This window comes from Crocodylus porosus, unplaced genomic scaffold (genome assembly GCF_001723895.1).
Source record: "Crocodylus porosus isolate Cpor-Errol unplaced genomic scaffold, CroPor_comp1, whole genome shotgun sequence".
NCBI lineage: Eukaryota > Metazoa > Chordata > Crocodylia > Crocodylidae > Crocodylus > Crocodylus porosus.
The window spans coordinates 80,073,111-80,089,482 of NW_017728906.1; the positions used below are offsets into that span (position 1 = coordinate 80,073,111).

At 46.2% G+C, this 16,372-nt stretch overlaps 1 protein-coding gene across 1 annotated transcript in view; it reads right to left on the reverse strand.

Annotated features, from left to right (window-relative positions):
* Positions 1–7,379, reverse strand: part of LOC109306016 (regucalcin-like) — a 24,569-nt gene extending 17,190 nt beyond the window's left edge. The window contains exon 1 of the mRNA XM_019529267.1: positions 7,183–7,379. The gene's annotated coding sequence lies outside the window, so the exon portion shown is untranslated. The remainder of the gene's footprint in view (positions 1–7,182) is intronic.
* Between the last annotated feature and the right edge of the window lie 8,993 nt (positions 7,380–16,372).

Below are 16,372 nucleotides of genomic sequence, written 5' to 3' on the forward strand. Positions count from 1 at the left end.
TAGGCCCAGCACTCTTTCCTGCTTATGCAGGGGGTCGGACTCGATGATCTATTGAGGTCCCTTCCGACCCTAGCATCTATGAATCTATAAATTGCAGTGAGACATAGGTTTTTTTGTGGCCTGATCATGGTGTGCAGAGCAAATTTTGCAGGCATTTCACAGTGGCCTCACCCTTTGGCACTGATTGGCCAAGAGGCCCTGTACCTCAGCACTTTTTAGTGGAGGCCCCAGAGGTGGAGGATGGACAATGGGGCAGCTGCCGTCTTGACTGCTGCCCTTCATGCCACCCCGCCCCTTGGTGCTGATTGATGGAGAGGACTCAGTGGGAGGAAGAAGAACGAAGGGGCAGCCACCATCTTATCTGCTGCCATTCATGCCCCCCACTAGCTGGAACCTGCCTCTCCAAGCAGCAAGAACCACTGGCTCCCACTGGGGAGCCAGCACTTTATTTTTTACTGAGTTTGTTTTTGTTCTTGATTTCATGGATTTTGCCAATTTTGTGGACAACCCCAGATTTTGCAGTTTCTATGAAAGCTGCAAAACCACAAATTAAGTAGTTCCATACAAATAAGTATATACACAGTGACAAAATGAAAGGGAAATGGGAGTTTGGAGTACAAGTGACTGTAGAGATGATCATTAAGGGTCAGATTCTATCCCTAACTAAACCCCAAACTCCTTGTGGAAAAAATTCTTCTCTCTGTGATATGGGGAAAAACAATTAACTCCTCACAGGAGAGCTGTGATGCTGACCTTAACTTATGTCTTTTTTATACATTATAATGGCCAAAGACAAGCTTGTTTTAGAAGCACTCTGCCATGACTAGTGTGGATAGTTTGAATAACAAATTACATATTTTTTTTAGAAACAAGTTTTAGGACCGATTTTCCCTTCCTCCCAATATTTGATTATACTTTTAATAAAGCAAATCCTGACAGTGCCCCATACAGCATTATCAGCTCCCACCAGACGTAGGTAAAGGTTAAATTTGTGGATTCAGTTTCTAGTCTATGGGGACCAACTGTCCAACAAAGTTTGGTGGTGAGATGAACAGAAAAGTATTGTGACTTGGCATGATGCCTGAGCAGGAAGAGGCAGCATCAAAGAGGTGGGGCCAGCTATACCATGGAAGGGAGAAGCTCCTTCCTTTGTTACACTGGTAAGCAATCTATCATAGGATCACAGGAAAGCAGGGCTAGAAGGGACCTGAAGGCTAGGGACAGAAGTTACACATAAACTGAATGAAGTGATCAGAAACTAATTTAAAACCTGTAACAGAACAGAAGCTCAGTGCATATAAACCAGTTTCAAAATGGCTGAAACTGGTTTAAGATAAACCTGGTTGAATGTAGTATCAGACTTAACTCATTTAGGTCAAACCAGTTTATGAAACTTCTTTCCCAGACCCCTCCCTGGTTCAAGTTAAATCACAGTCCCCCAGCACACTTTCCAGCCCTGGGCTGGGCCGTCTACTCCAGAGAGCAGGGTTGGCCCTTCCCCTCTGCTCTCTTCACTGGAGTAATTAGGGTTGGCTGATGGGGGTGGGAAGGCAAGCCTGACTGAGAATGCAGCTCAGTCTACAGGGGAGCAGGGTGCTAAACACCCTTTCCCCTGCTCAAACTTACTGCTGCCTGCAAATGTGGACTACAAATCCCAGAGACACCTGGAAGCAGGAAAAGGAAGTGATGAGCAAACCTGCAGAGTCCTGCTGCTTTAATTTTGGACTGCAAATCCCAGAGACTTTGGGGGCAGAAGGAAGAGGAAATGAACACACAGCCAGAGAGTTATGCTTTAGTGCCCCCAGGCTTCTGGCCTGAGCCACTGCAGGCATGTGGCTGCATTTCCTGAGTCAAAGCTAAATGTCTGTTCACTTCTGTTTCAATTTAATTTGTGCAGTATAGACTAACCTGCAAAGACTGAATCAATTCAGCCTCAGGCTTTTTGACTGTCTGTATCTAGCCCAAGAGGTCATTTAGCCCAGCCCCCTTATTAAAGGGGCAATAATTTTAGAACAAATTACTAATTTTCTGGAAGAATTATTTGGGTGAATATAAATTTAGAACTGAGCAAAAGAGAAATTAAAACATTCTTGGCAATGAAAGTCAGGACAGCTTTAACTTCAAGGACAAATTCCTGCAAAGATCATTGTGTGATGATAAGAGGATGAACAAACTAATCTGGGCAAGTCAAGTGTTGCCCTGTACCCTCCTTCACCCACAGAATCTTAAGGTTAAATTTCAATGCTAATTCTCTAGGACTCCACTTCCTTATTCTGTGAAGTGCTAGGCAGTCCAGAATTGTTATGAAAAAACAAAAAAAAGTCTATAATTTCAAACATGTTTTTCCTGTTAAGAATGCCTCTCACTAAATGGAATTTTTTTGGAGAAAATCTTATCAACACTTTTCATTCAAGAAATTCAAAAAATCTGAAAACCAAAACATTGTTAGTTCTCAGCTGTAAAAAAATATATACCGTATTTTTCAGACCATAAGACACACTTTTTTCCCCCCAAAAGTGGGGGGAAAACGAGGGTGCGTCTTATGCTCCGAAGGTGTGGTACCCCAGAACATTTGTTTGCGGTCCCATGCGCCCGCTTACTGTCCGCTGCCGTTCCCATGCTGTGGATTGCTGTGCGTGTGGGGGAAGTCCCGCCTCCTGGAGTCTCAATGTCAGTCAGTCAGTCACGTCACATGATCGGCGCAGCGCACACCTCCCCTGCGTGTGTGTGTGTGACACTGACAGACTGACAGGATTAGAACATTGAGACAGGAGGCAGCTAGGTACGGTACCAGGTAACGTCCCGGCCGGGACTATGTGATGCAGCACAGTGCCCTGACAGGCAGGCAAGGAGCCCGTCATGGCAGGAGAGACACACATAGTCTCTCCTGCCATGCAAAGCCTTGCCTGTCAGGTTGGTTGGTGCCCTTTAATAGTAATACCAAGCGGTATGAGTCAAACTGGGTGCATCTTATGGTCAGGTGCGTCTTATGGTCCGAAAAATACGGTACTTTTCTACAAAATACTCTCCAAATATTGTTTCAGTCAATTTTTTTATCTTCCAAATCACTTGATCTTGTGTTCCCTTGACTGGGGGGGCCACGGATTTTAAACACCAGACTGTTTAAAATTCCAGAGTAGCAAAGTGAAATGAAGTAATGCAACAAAATAAACTACCATATGTTCTCACATATGTACACATATGTTCTCACATAGGTACTCCCCTTTTTTCCAAAAACTACCTGCTGGAAATCATAGTGTGCATTATAAATGAGAAATACAGGGAGCAGAACAATAACCAGTTGCTGCTACTCACTTGCTACAAGGAAAGATATTTTTGTCTTTATTCTGCCTTTCAGAAACATATATTATGAGAGAAAACATGGTAGTAATAGGAACAATAAAAGTGAATGCTCTGCAAGAAAGTTGTCCAATTTGGCTGCTGTATAGGCAGTCACTCATCCCAGCTATAAGGAAGCCGTGAGTACTGTCTCAATGAAATTACAAGTTATAACCAGGCAGATGTAAATGCCCCGTGAATCTGTAAGCACAGCTGCAGTCCACAAGCTCCACGCAGCAGCCCATGGAGTGCTTCTGCAAGGAGGCAGGAAGGAGATGGGTCCTAACCATCACTCATATATATGCTCTACAACGGTCACCACATAAGCAGTATGCTTGTACCCATTTAAGTCACAGAGGGAACATGGAGAGTGACCTCAGGACAGCCCCTCAAACCAGGCCCCATCTTTAGGAAAATTATTGCATTTGAGTGTGGGCTAGGTTTGCCAGCTCTCCCAAATTGGCTGTGAGTCTACCAGAACCAGCATCAATCCCCTGGTGACTATGGAAAGTGTGAGGGAGTGGGGCCTAGGAGCGGCCGTGAACTCCCTAGCTCCCCCTACCGTCACGTTAGGGTGGACTCAGCACCCTCAAAATCTCGCCTGCCACGACTTTGATGACAAATAAGTTGTATGAGAGGTTGCCTCTGTTCCCCTAGTTGACGGTACTGATGTTCCTGCCCCTACTCCGAAATGGGGTATCTCTATGCGCCCCACCTTAAGGGCTATGCATGCCTCCAAACCTCCCCTTCAGCATGCCCCAAGCCTCGCAGCTGTTCTGTGGGACGTTGTACGGTCCTTCGCCCCTCTGGTGCCCTCTCTCTCTCTCTGGGGCACCCTGGGCTCCTCGCCCACCTGGCGCCCCCTTGGGCTGGGCTTCTATCTTCCAGCCTGCTCCCTGCCCCCTGGGCTGGTGCCCCCTGGGTCCAGCTTGCTACCGCCGCCCTAATACCGGCGCCCTTGGGCCGGGCTCGCTACTGCCGCCCTAATACCGGCAGCCTTGCCAGCGTTCCTCGCCTGCTCGCCCTCTCTCTTTTCCTGCCCCGCTCTGGGGCCTTGCCCTCTCTGGGGCCAACACCATGTGCCTCGCGCTCTTCCTCTGCCCCGCTCTGGGGCCTTGCCCTCTCTGGGGCCGCTACTGCGCGCCTCGCACTCTTCCTCTGCCCCGCTCTGGGGCCTTGCCCTCTCTAGGGCCGACACTGCGTGCCTCACACACTAGGGGCACAGGCGATCGCCGCCGTGCCTGTCCCCTTGACCCTTTTCTGGGTCCGGTTGCCCCACTGGGCAAAACACCGCCCTTATGGGCTGGGGTCTGCAACCCCGCATACCGCGCCTCCCTGGCGCAATACGGTGCCTCTCCGGCACAAACAATAGTGCCCCGCTGGCACTGTGCCCCTACTGGGCACCGGGAACCCCCAAGCTGCTGGGGAGCCCCCGTGAGGCCTCCTCACTCCCCTACAGCCTTACCCGGTCCTCCGGTGCAAACTGTAACATAAGCTCAAGCCACCCGTCTGTAACATAAACCACACAGAGTCTCCCTGCTCCAAACATAAACACAAGCCCCACCAGGGCTCTCAATCCTACCTCCCTTTAGGGCGTTCTTGTTCCCGGCATCATTGCAGCCAGTTAGCGTGGTAAGGCTGCGACCACTAACTTGGGCCACTCAGCTCAGCCGCAGAGCTCCTCTTCCTGCGGCAGCCAGAAGGGAACTGTGAGGCAGGCTCCGGCCTAAGCTGTTTATAAAGGCCCGGCCCTGCCCCCTTCTGGCCATGTGACCCGCCTGGTCACCCTGGTAACCGGCACCTGAGCTGCCCGGGTGATTGGCACTTACGTGACTCCGTGACAGAAAGCAATCCAGAAGATTGATATTGTTGAACAGGTTGAACAGTACAATTAATGACTAGAGGTGCACTGACACATTGCTCCCATATTGGATTGGCACTGATATAAGGAAAATTAACAGTATCGGCTTTTTTGGGACTGATGTGGCTGGCTGATCATGTTGCCAATAAATGCTATGTGTGTGCATGCATACATGCATGCATGCATGCAGTCACAGCACAGTACGCAGGTGGCAAATAGCACAGCCCAGCAGCATGGAGAACAGCCAGGTCTGCCTGGTAAGTCTGTTGTGAGGGAAGGGGTGGAGCGGGGGGCAGATCGAGACCCCACTGGTGAGCAAGGGAGTGGGGCTGAGGCAGGGACAAATGTTGGACAGCCAGGGTAGAGCATGGGACAGAGCCATGAGCAGCTCGTCCAGGGGACATGGAAAAGGAGTGGCAGCTCCTGCTACCGCATGCACTCCAGAAGGGCATGGGGAACATGTGCCCCTGGTTCTTCATGCGGGGTGAGGGTGGGCTGCCGCTGCAGGCTGGGGTTCAGGCTGGGGATAGTGCTGGGCTCTTCCTGAAGGGGGGGCTGGGCCAGGGCTGCACTCGGGGCAGGCAGCAGTGGCACTGGGAGGGGGGCTATGGTGAATTTTCGGGTGGCGGCAGCCCCCTCCCCCCCAGCATAGGCCCCTTCTCAACACCACCACTGCCTGCCCCAAAAGTACCTCAGACCAGCCCCCCACTAGGAAGAGCTCATCACTGCCCTGGCCCCAGCCTGCAGTGGCAGCCCATCCTCACCCCACGTGCAGATCCGGGGGCACATGCCCCCCCATGCCCTCTCAACACCCCCAGACAAGCTGCTCATGGCTCTGCCACAGCTGCGCAGCACCTGCCCCTGCCCCACTCCTTCCCTCACTGCGGGGACCTCGATCTGCCCCCCCCCATGCCCCTTCTTCCATAACAGATTTACCAGACAGATGCTGCTCTTCAAGCTGCCCAGCTGCATATCTGCCCATATGGCTCATTAAAAATTGGCCATCAGTATCAGCCCCAAAAATCTCTATCAGTGCACCCTATTAATGATATTACATCATGTTAGAGTGAGGAAAATCTCCCAGAATACCTTCAGTTAACCTAGCTGGCAACCCTAGTTTGGGCTCAGCCAAAGCAGCCCACTTGGGTTGAATCTCTCTGCCCCCTGAGTTTTGCATAACTATTCCTACATCATTCCCAGGAGCTCCTTAATCAGTTGTGCCCATCTTTTTAGAGGTATAACACATCTGCACTCACTAATAGCTTGCACAAACTCTTTTTTCTTTACCTTCAGTTAATCTATTACTTGTTCTTCTGTTTTACAAAACAGAAATTCTCTTCTAAAATTGTTAACTTAACTGGAATCATGAGCATAGGCCTGAGCCTCTGTTGTGGAAAAGGGGCTAAGTGTAATAATTAAATTGCCTTCTGGGGTGCTATCTATGACCTCCTCGCTCCTCTCAAGAGTTTTCTTTCACAATCATACCCACACTCAGACACATACACACGAGTCAACTCATTTGCTCTCCTGATGTTTTGCTCTCCTGATGTTTTCTTTAGTCCCCCTGTTTTCCTTAACTGCATGCTATGGTTCAGGGATTGGGGTTTCTCTGCATAAAATGAGTATGCCCAGAAACACACTTGATTTCCATGTCACTATAAATACATACAACCAAGGGACATCATTGAGATTGTGTCTGCTGTGTTGCAGACCATTTCTGGCTCATTTCTTGCTGCACTTCCCAAATTGTAACCATGATGTTAACTTCCTGGTCCCACCCTCCCCCCCCCGTCCCCATCTGCATATTTGTTACTACCCTGTTTTTATCACTTTGGGTACAAACAGCTATTCTAACCAATTAGGGTTATTACAGCTGGGTACTGCCATTCTCTCAACTTCTGGAGTCAATATTTCAGTTGGTTATGATTCATAAAAACACAGTTAACAAAACACCCCATCCAAGCCCAGGTGACACTACTGACCTCTATGGTATCCTACACGGTAATGTTGTCCAACAGTCAACTGAAGAATTATCTTCGTTTGATTTGTTTTTTCCTTCGAAGAATCCCTCCTAAATAAACCTTCAGTAAGGAAGATTCTGTTAATAGCTCTCCTGCTGATTCAGTAGAGTGACTTCCCAGGCAAATTCTTCTTTGAATTTTCTCCACGTTGGTTAGAAATAAATGTACTCACCTGTGATCATCAATTTAGATCATGAGTCAAAAAAGCCTTCAGGGCAGAGCTGCTGCTCCTCCTGATATGGTTTTTCCTGCTATTGAGCTCTTGCCAAATCCTACTTAAAACCAATGCAAGTCTCTTGCATTGTTCTCAAATGATCAAGGAGTTAAGCTTGTACAACAATAATACATGTTTAATTCAGAGTGCTTGCTCTGCTGTTCTCCCCAGCCTCTTTTCCTGGGCCAATGTAACAACTTACATATAACACTCTCCACACATCTCTGAATGAAAGAGCTAAATGTCATAAACAAGTGGATTAAATCCAAAATTAAAAAGTCACTCACCCAACAGAATGGCAGGATGACAGAGAAGAGCAGGGAGAGGCAAATCCCTGTTCTTTCCTTCAAGCATGAAATGGAAAGCATCTCAATGGAGAACTTGAGCAGGTCAGTGCAGGGGTGAGTACTCATCACCCCTGAGGCATAAAAAAAATCCTCCAAGGCAGCTGCTTACTCTTGCACTGGACCAGGTTTGGAAGCCAAGGTAAAAAAAGCTGCCAAGACCTCTTGGGTAGGGTGTTAGGCTTAGTTAATACAGCAGCCACACAGCAGGTGATCTCAGGTAAGCAGCCATAGTTTTTAGCATCATTTGATTCATTAATTTCCCTTACTGGAATTTATCTAGTCTGACACATTGAACAAATTAATTGCAAGCCCCCACACTCATTCCTGTTAATTTACAAATGCTAGTACAAAGTGGCAGGACTTACTTTAGCCAGCTTTGTCTACAAAACTAGGAAGTATCTACCTTCAGGTGTAGAAGCTATTTAGGACTTATATCAAGGAATGCAGCAGTATCTTTCTGAAATCAAAACCCTTTCCTATAATCCCTCACTTACAGAACTGCTGGCAGGACAATAAAATATTTGGAACAATCATTAAAGTAAGAAAAATCATAGAATCATAAAGTAGAATCACAGAAAATTAAGGCTGGAAGGGAACTCAGGACTAGGAACAGACATTACACATAAACCGATTTAAGTGATCAGAAACTGGTTTAAAGCTGTAACAGAACAGATGTTCAGTGCACATAAACCAGTTTGAGAATGCCTAAAACCAGTCTGAGATAAACCTGATTGAATGTAGTATCAGACTTAACTGATTTGGCTCAAACAAGTTTATGCAATGTCTGTCCCAGACTCCTTGCTGGTTTAAGTTAATCAAAGTCCCCCAGCATCCCAGCATGCTCTCTGGGCTGGGTGAGGCTTTCTGCTCCACAGCAGGGCCGGCCCCTCCCCTCTGCTCCCTGGCTGCAGCTCCAGAGACTGCAGGCAAATTCCCCCTCCCCCTCACCACTGCCTGCTAAGCAGGAATTCCCCCTCCCTCCTGCCTTGCTGAGGAGGTGTCTGTGTATTAGCTAACAGATCACAAGCTGGCTACAGTTTGTGCTGAATCAAAAGGAAGACTCAACAAGTAGTTAGTAATGTTTCTCTGTTGTTAATGGGGTAATAAACACTGCTGTCAATTCCCTGCTGGGCTAATCAGAGCTCCTGCTGGAGCCTGGCCACGCCCCCCTCAGCTCCATGCTGTGGAAGAAAGGGAAGGCTGCTCTAGCACCCCTCCAGCTTCTAATATTAATAACCTTTTATAGAAACAGGATGTTGCACTGTTCTCCTGCCTTACCTTGTTCTCCTGCCTTACCTGTGGCAGGTTAGAGTGTTATGTCATGTTGTCTCAGGGTTGATGGTAGATTTATGAAGGGTTCTGATTATGGATTTGTATAGAATGGCTTGGAGGGCTGATGCTGCCTCAGGCAGGAAGCTGGACTGGATCAGTGTTTCTCAACCCATGGATCATGACCCAAAAGTGGGTTACAAGAATTTATAAAAGGGTTGTGACCAATCATGGAAAAATGTGGAAAATCATGGATTTTCTCCTTTAAAGGAGAAAGACATGGGAAACCACGGGTTCCCCCTTGCAGGTTAGCAAAAGGTTAGCTACTTAAACTATTTACTGGGTTGGGACTGACCACTGATGTTTACAAATGGGTCCTGGTAGAAAAAAGTTTGAGAAACACTGGACTAAAATACCTCTAGAGGTCCCTTCCAGCCCTGTTTCTTTATGATTCTATGACTTGTACCTTTGCAACCAGCTCCCAAATCCTATGCCTACTATCCCCTCTAGATGGTGACTATGATAATTTATTTATGCCTGTCACTTCTGACTCCTTTGCCTTCTTCAGTAAGGCTGTTGCTGATTTTGGACCACATGAGCCCTGAGGCTGTAGCTTTGGTAATCTTTAGAAAGTGCATTTTAGATACCCACCTCACTGGGTATGAACTCAACTAATTATTTTTTTCCCTAGCATCCAGTTGCTAGAAGTCTGTCTGCATTAAAAGACTGACCCATTTCTAATGTAAAAATTGCACAGTTACATTTCTAGCTCTCTTTGCTCTTCTGGTTTGTTTCTGTAAATATTAAGCAGATTAATTGTATAAGTGTATATACCGTGCATCTGCATACAATACTCCCATCTGTCATTGCCCTTGAACTTTGTGGTACCACATATATTCATGCAAATATAGGTCCCTTGATAAGGTGAATAATACATGGCAGCAGGTACCCAGTTACATAGAAGAACACAGTTTTGCACTTGTTAGCATTGTTAAAACTTGGGTAGACGGAGCCTTGGCTGTGATGTGATAGTTTGGGATGGTCCTGCTTTGAGCAGGGCGTTGGCCTAGATGACCTTCTGGGCTACGGACAGACATTCAAAAAGCCTGAGACTGAATTAATTCAATCTTTGCAGGTTAGTCTGACCTGGCTAGGTAAATCAGTTTTGTAACTGGACAGACATCCCAAAAATGCAGGTACATGCCTGCAGTGGCTCAGGCTAGAAGCCGGGGGTGGCTAGAGCAGCCCTCCCTCCCTTCCACAGTACTGTGCTGAGGGGGGCATGATCAGACCCTGGCAGGATGCTTTGATTAGCTCAGATGGGAATTGGTAACAGTGTTTATCACCCCATTAAGAAAACAACAGAGGGACATTAACAGCTACTGTTGATTCTGCCATGTTGATTCAGTACAGACCATAGCCAGCATGTTGTCTGCAAGCTAATACACAGACACCTACTCAGCAAGGTAGATGGAAGCGGGGAATTCCTTCTTAGCAGGGAGTGGTGAGGGGAAGGCAGAAGCAGCTTACAGTTCCTGGAGCTGTAGCCAGGGAGCAGAGGGGAGTGGCCAGCTCAGCTGTGGAGCAGAGATCCCCACCCAGCCCTGAGAGCATGCCTGGATGCTGGGGGTATCTGATTTATCTTAAACCAGTGAGGGGTCTGGGACAGACATTGTATAAACCAGTTTGAACCAAATCAGTTAAGCCTGATACTACATTCAACCAGTTTTATTACAAACTGGTTTCAGCCATTATCAGACTGGTTTATGTGCTGTGAATATCTGTTCTGTTACAGGTTAAAACCAGTTTCTGATCACCTAAACCAGTTTATGTGTAAAGTCTTCCTTAGCCCTGATGTGTAGAGGGGGCCATAGACATTGCTAGCTTATATCATCCCTGACCAGTGGCAGTCCAACCTCTTCTTAAACACCTCCAGTGATGGAGAGTTCACTTCTTCATCTAAAAGGACTATGTCTATTAGCCAATGATAACAATAAATCTTTTATCCTCTGTGCCCTGGCTGCAGGGATTGCCATAACCTCCACACTTCATGCAGAATCAAGATGGGACATATGACACTAAACCAACCCCAGAGAGAACATATTTTTGGATACAACTATCCAGGACCACAAGCACATATTGTGGTGACCAGCAGTGGGTCCAGAACTTCCATATAAAGAAAGCCACATTCCTGGACCTAAGTGAGGATCTCATAGTGGCTCTTGTATGGCAGAACACACAGATGAAAAGACCACAGATAGGCCAAAAGCAGTGGCCTGAGGAAGCTGACAACTCCATACAGTTACAGGCCCACCAGTAAACAGTGCAACAGAGGCAGTCCACAGCTGGCCAGTGCTTACAGAGGTCTGCAGGGCAAATGATGCTATGCTGACTCCCATAGCTGTAGAAATTAGAAATATTTCTGAAATTGAATGGATAGGATTCCTGGGACTTACAGATGTGAAGAATGTGATGTATACATCCATCCCACGGCTGCCGTTTCAAGCAAATACATACTCTTATAGGACAGGATCATTATGCAAGACCTTGTGGATTTCACACAGTCAGGGACACATACATCAGAAGCCCTGGCCAGGGTCACAATGCTCACGTGCTCCAGAGGTCTGGCTTGTTTAACCATGGGTAATAATAGATATTGTTCCTCCCAATTGCACAGTCATCAGCAGAGTGTTTGTGCCAACTGTATTATAGGAAATCCAGTATACCCTACATTGACAGAAATTTGTCCTGGTGTGGACCAATAGGACAAGAGGTGGATCACCCACCTACTCTCTGAGCAAGTGCAGAACAGGGCTGAAGTATGCTTTTCATCTATTAAAAGTAAGGTGGCACTGCCTGCCGACTCATTTGGACCGTAACGTCTTTAATGCCATTGTTGGGTGAGTGTGGAAGGCACTTCCCATTCATCACCCTTTGTCTCTGTGTTCTGTCATCCTTGGGGAGAGGGTAGGAGGGAAGGGACAGTATCAAGTGATCAGTATACATACCAATGAGAGGGGCCCCTGGCTTCCATTACTGACACTGAGAAGTCCACTTACTTATCCTGCGAGCCCTAGAGGGGTCTAATACTGGCACAATAGGCAATACAGCAGCCCTGTAGACAGGTGTAGCACACCTTAGTGGCTGAACTAGTTCTCACTCCTCACTCTAGCTCTTCAGCATACTCTCTTTTTCTGTCTTGCCTGCCACACCTGGTTGCCACTGTTATAGCACAAAGGGAGGCTGCCACAGAGCCTGTGAGTGAGCTTGGTGCTGCAACTCCCAAGGGCCTAGGGTCACTTCCCTCACTTTGCTGGATTCTCAGTCTCCCTCTTATCACCGGACTCTCTGTCCATTGACAAAGTTACCTGACTCGCTGCCTCACGTTACTCATACCCTGCTGCCACCAAACTTGCTCTCTTGGCACTGATCCTAGCTCTACAGGCTTTACCTCCGTGGGGTGTTAGTTGTGGCTCTCTTGGCCCTAACTGTGCCTTAAGGATTCTAATTGTGGCTTCCAGTTTCCCCCATAGCTACACCTATGCTTCATGGGTCTTACTCTAATCTGGTCTACCAGCTCAGGTGTCAGCCCTCCTGGCTTCCAAAATCTTTTACAACTGCTATTGTTTTATTTTACAGTCCCCCTGTTTCCTTAACTGAATCCTACAGTTCATGTATTGGGGCTTCCCCACATAAGATGCATAAACCCAGAAACACATTTGATTCCTGTATCACTATAAATACACTCTAGTTCAGGTGTCAGCCCTCCTGGCCTCAGCTCCCCTCTGACTTCATTGTCAGCCTCAGCCCCTTTGCTGTTTCTGCTCTCTGGGCCCCTGGCCCTTGCAGAGCTGAAATACAAAGTGCTTCTCCAGCACTCTCATGTGGCTCCACTCTGCCTCTACAGCGATTATCCTGTCCTCCAATAACTTAAACACAGAATACAAATATAAACTGGACAATCTTTAATGTAGGCTAGTACCCTCACCTCAAGTACTGCAAATTCCTGGCTCAGCTGCCAGCTTCCCTGCAGCCACTCTTGCAGACAAGAGCTCCTCTCTGCTTGAGTAGCCCACCTCCGCTGAAAGAGCTGCTAGCTCCTCTTTGCTTCAGCTTGCAAAGCTGAGCTGCTTCCTTAGCAGCTGATCTAAACTCAGCTGCTACCAGCTCTAGCCTGCTGCTCTCCCCTTTTAAAGTAACAGGAGCCTTGGCCCCTATTACATCATGACAGGTTGGGGGGAGTTTGTAAGTAATCTTGGTTCCCTAGATCTCATATTCACTGTACACATCAGCTCCTTAAAAGGTAATGACTTTATCTCAAAAGAATGTCATTCTCTTTGGCTAGCACATTTCTAATAAATCTTCTTTGTAAAGAAGTAGTTCAGGAAAATAAATGGTCAGTTGATTTTACCATCCACCTCTGTCAAAATTGTTTTGGGGAAAGGAGGCATGGGCATATGGGGCAGGATTATGTTACCCATAATCCCATCTCAAGCTGCTACAACCTTGCAGGAAATCAGGCTGCTTCAAATTCTGAAAAGAACAAGTTTTTCAAGGCCTTGGGGACCATCTTCTTACATCTTTGTAGACTGTACATAGGCCTGTGCAGTATAAGCCATGGGTAACAAGCAGCGTTATAACCCAGTTAATCATGTACTATCCAAAACATGACTAAATTGTAATTAAGTGTTACTGCCAGACTTGGCTGTTTTCAAGGAACCTAGGCCAAAGCTCCAGAAGTACGACTAAACAGGCCCCAAAAGCCTGTGTCCCAAACACTCTGTGTCACAATTTTATCTTACCACTTTAAAAGTAATGATTAATGTAACCAAATGTACTAATTGCTATTTTCCTGCAATAGATGTATTTTTGCTACGAATACTTAGCTGATAGTAAAGACAAAGCAGGCTTCTCAGACCACAGTTAAAGAAAAAGTAACAGACCAGTGTCAAAGAGCATATAGTACAGTGGGAAATAAGGAATCCTTCCATCTGTTGTCCCAAGGTCATGGATTTCAGTTGATTGACAAAATCATGAATTAGGGTGAATAACTGATGGGCAATTGACAGGCCAGAGTTAAGCAGTCTAGGGATAAAAGCTCTAGTTAAGTTATCCCTTTACCCCTTCTGGGGCCACAAGAAATCTGGTTCCATCCAGTTTCAAACATTTCAGTGAAACAAAGAAATTTAAATAAAACGAATTAGGGATCATTTATTAGAATATCAAAATCAGCCATCTATAAATACTGAGCATAGGCTGGAGGACTTCCCTGAAGCTCAGCAGAAGGTGTCAACTCAATGAAAGTACCCAGGGAACAGCTGACCTGTCCTCCCTGAATCCAAAGCATTGTCTTTATTGATACAAATAAGTTTTTGCTATTGCATATCATACTAACGCTTTTGAGTTGTGACTGGAATAGTCTCATTGATCAATTAACCTCAGTCTCAGCTACAGCTAAAATTTTGTAACATCTTGCACAGAACTGATAAGGGAATATGCAAAATGACAAGTCATAATGGAAGCAAGGTGAGGCTTGCCTTACCAAAGATTTTCAAAGACTGACTGAAATATCTATGGAGAAAAAATGTATTTATTACCTCCTATGAAGTAATAAAATAAGAGTAGACCAAAAGAAGATCAAGTTTGGTACTAATGGCAAAGTGCATGACAGATGGTAATGTCTTAGATGACTATGTAATGACTGGTTACAATGTGCCTTGGCTATGGTCACAAAACCTTTTTGCTTTAACATTAGTTTTATTCAATTAAAAATGCTACTGCATTCAGTCAATCCAAACTGTAATTTGCAAGGGTTTTAACTCCGCTTTTCTGCCATTTTAATCAGCCACTGAGAAACAAAGAGCTACAACTGGAGTAAAATGGAACTGCATTTGTACACAGCTGAAGTGGCAGCTAAGATCATAGGCTAAAAAAACCTTCTAATCATAACATCCTTCATAATAAATGTTAAGATGACTGCACCAGTATTAACCAGGTGAGATACTGTCTGCCTTGGTTCTTCTGTGCATCCTGCTGTATCTTCCCAGTCTAGATCAAAGACAAATAGTTAACCATGTTAGTCTGAAGTCAGGCAGAAGGCAGGGTAGAGGAACTCCTTATAGATTAACTGAAGGTCTATAAAAGTACACTTCTACTCTCCTTCAGTCTGGTTCAAGAACAAGATTTTGTTTGTGGCTGGAACCCTCTCAGGTCCCTTGAGGGTGGATGTGGGGAGGACACAGGATACATCTTCACAGACATCCAACCTACCAGTGCTCATGCATCCCAGTCACAAAGATGACTCAGTGCTGAAATGGGGTCCTGTGCTTGAGATGCTTCTCAAAACATGGTTCAGTTTATTGTAAGAATGATATACCACTATGGCAGCACTACTATTCTTATCTCTGCTTTTTCTGAATCTCACCCAAAATGCCTTAATTTTCCCCCTGAATATTTCTCTCCTTTTCCTTCCTCTGCTCTCTCCTCTGCTTCTTGGACAAGATGCTTTACCTACAAGTGGGCTGCTGTTTGGTTGAGGTTGCAGTACCACTGGAGTCAGGTAGTAGCCAGCTCCTTCCAGCTCTTGCTGTCAGTGTCCATCTTCTTGAGGTGTGCCTTCACTGTGTCCTTGTAGCATTTCCTGTGGCCGCTGCGAGATTTCAGATGACACACCTAAGCTGGGAAAAGAGCACTTTTTGGGGGGAGTCAAATGTTGGGTGTCCACATACAATGTCTGACTCAATACTGGTAACACTGGCTTCAGCAAGGAAGCTGGTGTTTGTAAATCAATCTTGCCATTTGATGTGGAAGATTTCTGGAGGCATCATTGGTGCAGCCTCTCTAGGCTCTTGAGATGACAGTGATAGGTCTCCCGTATTTCACGTCCACAGGAAAATGGAGGTGATGGCTGCATTGTAGCCCAGACATAAGGATGAGGCATCTAATCATCCTCTGGAATATGGGGGTGCGGGTGGCAAGATAGTACAGTTCAAGAGACCAGAAAAGGAACAGAAACACAGCTTGTCCTAATCATGATATTATGTATAATCAGATACTAAGTTTCAGCTAGACTTTATTTAGGCTGCATCCTTTCTTGAGATAAAAATATATAGCACAAAACTAATTAACTTATATCTTATTAAATCATAGAAGTAGGGTTGGAAGGGATCTTCAAGTCCAACCCCCTGCCTGAGCAGGAGAAAAAACTGGGCTCAAATGATCCCAGCTAAGTAGGCATCAAGCCTCCTCTTAAAGACCCCCAGGGTAGGAGCCAGCACCACTTCCCTTGGAAGTTGGTTCCAGATCCTAGCCACCCTGATGG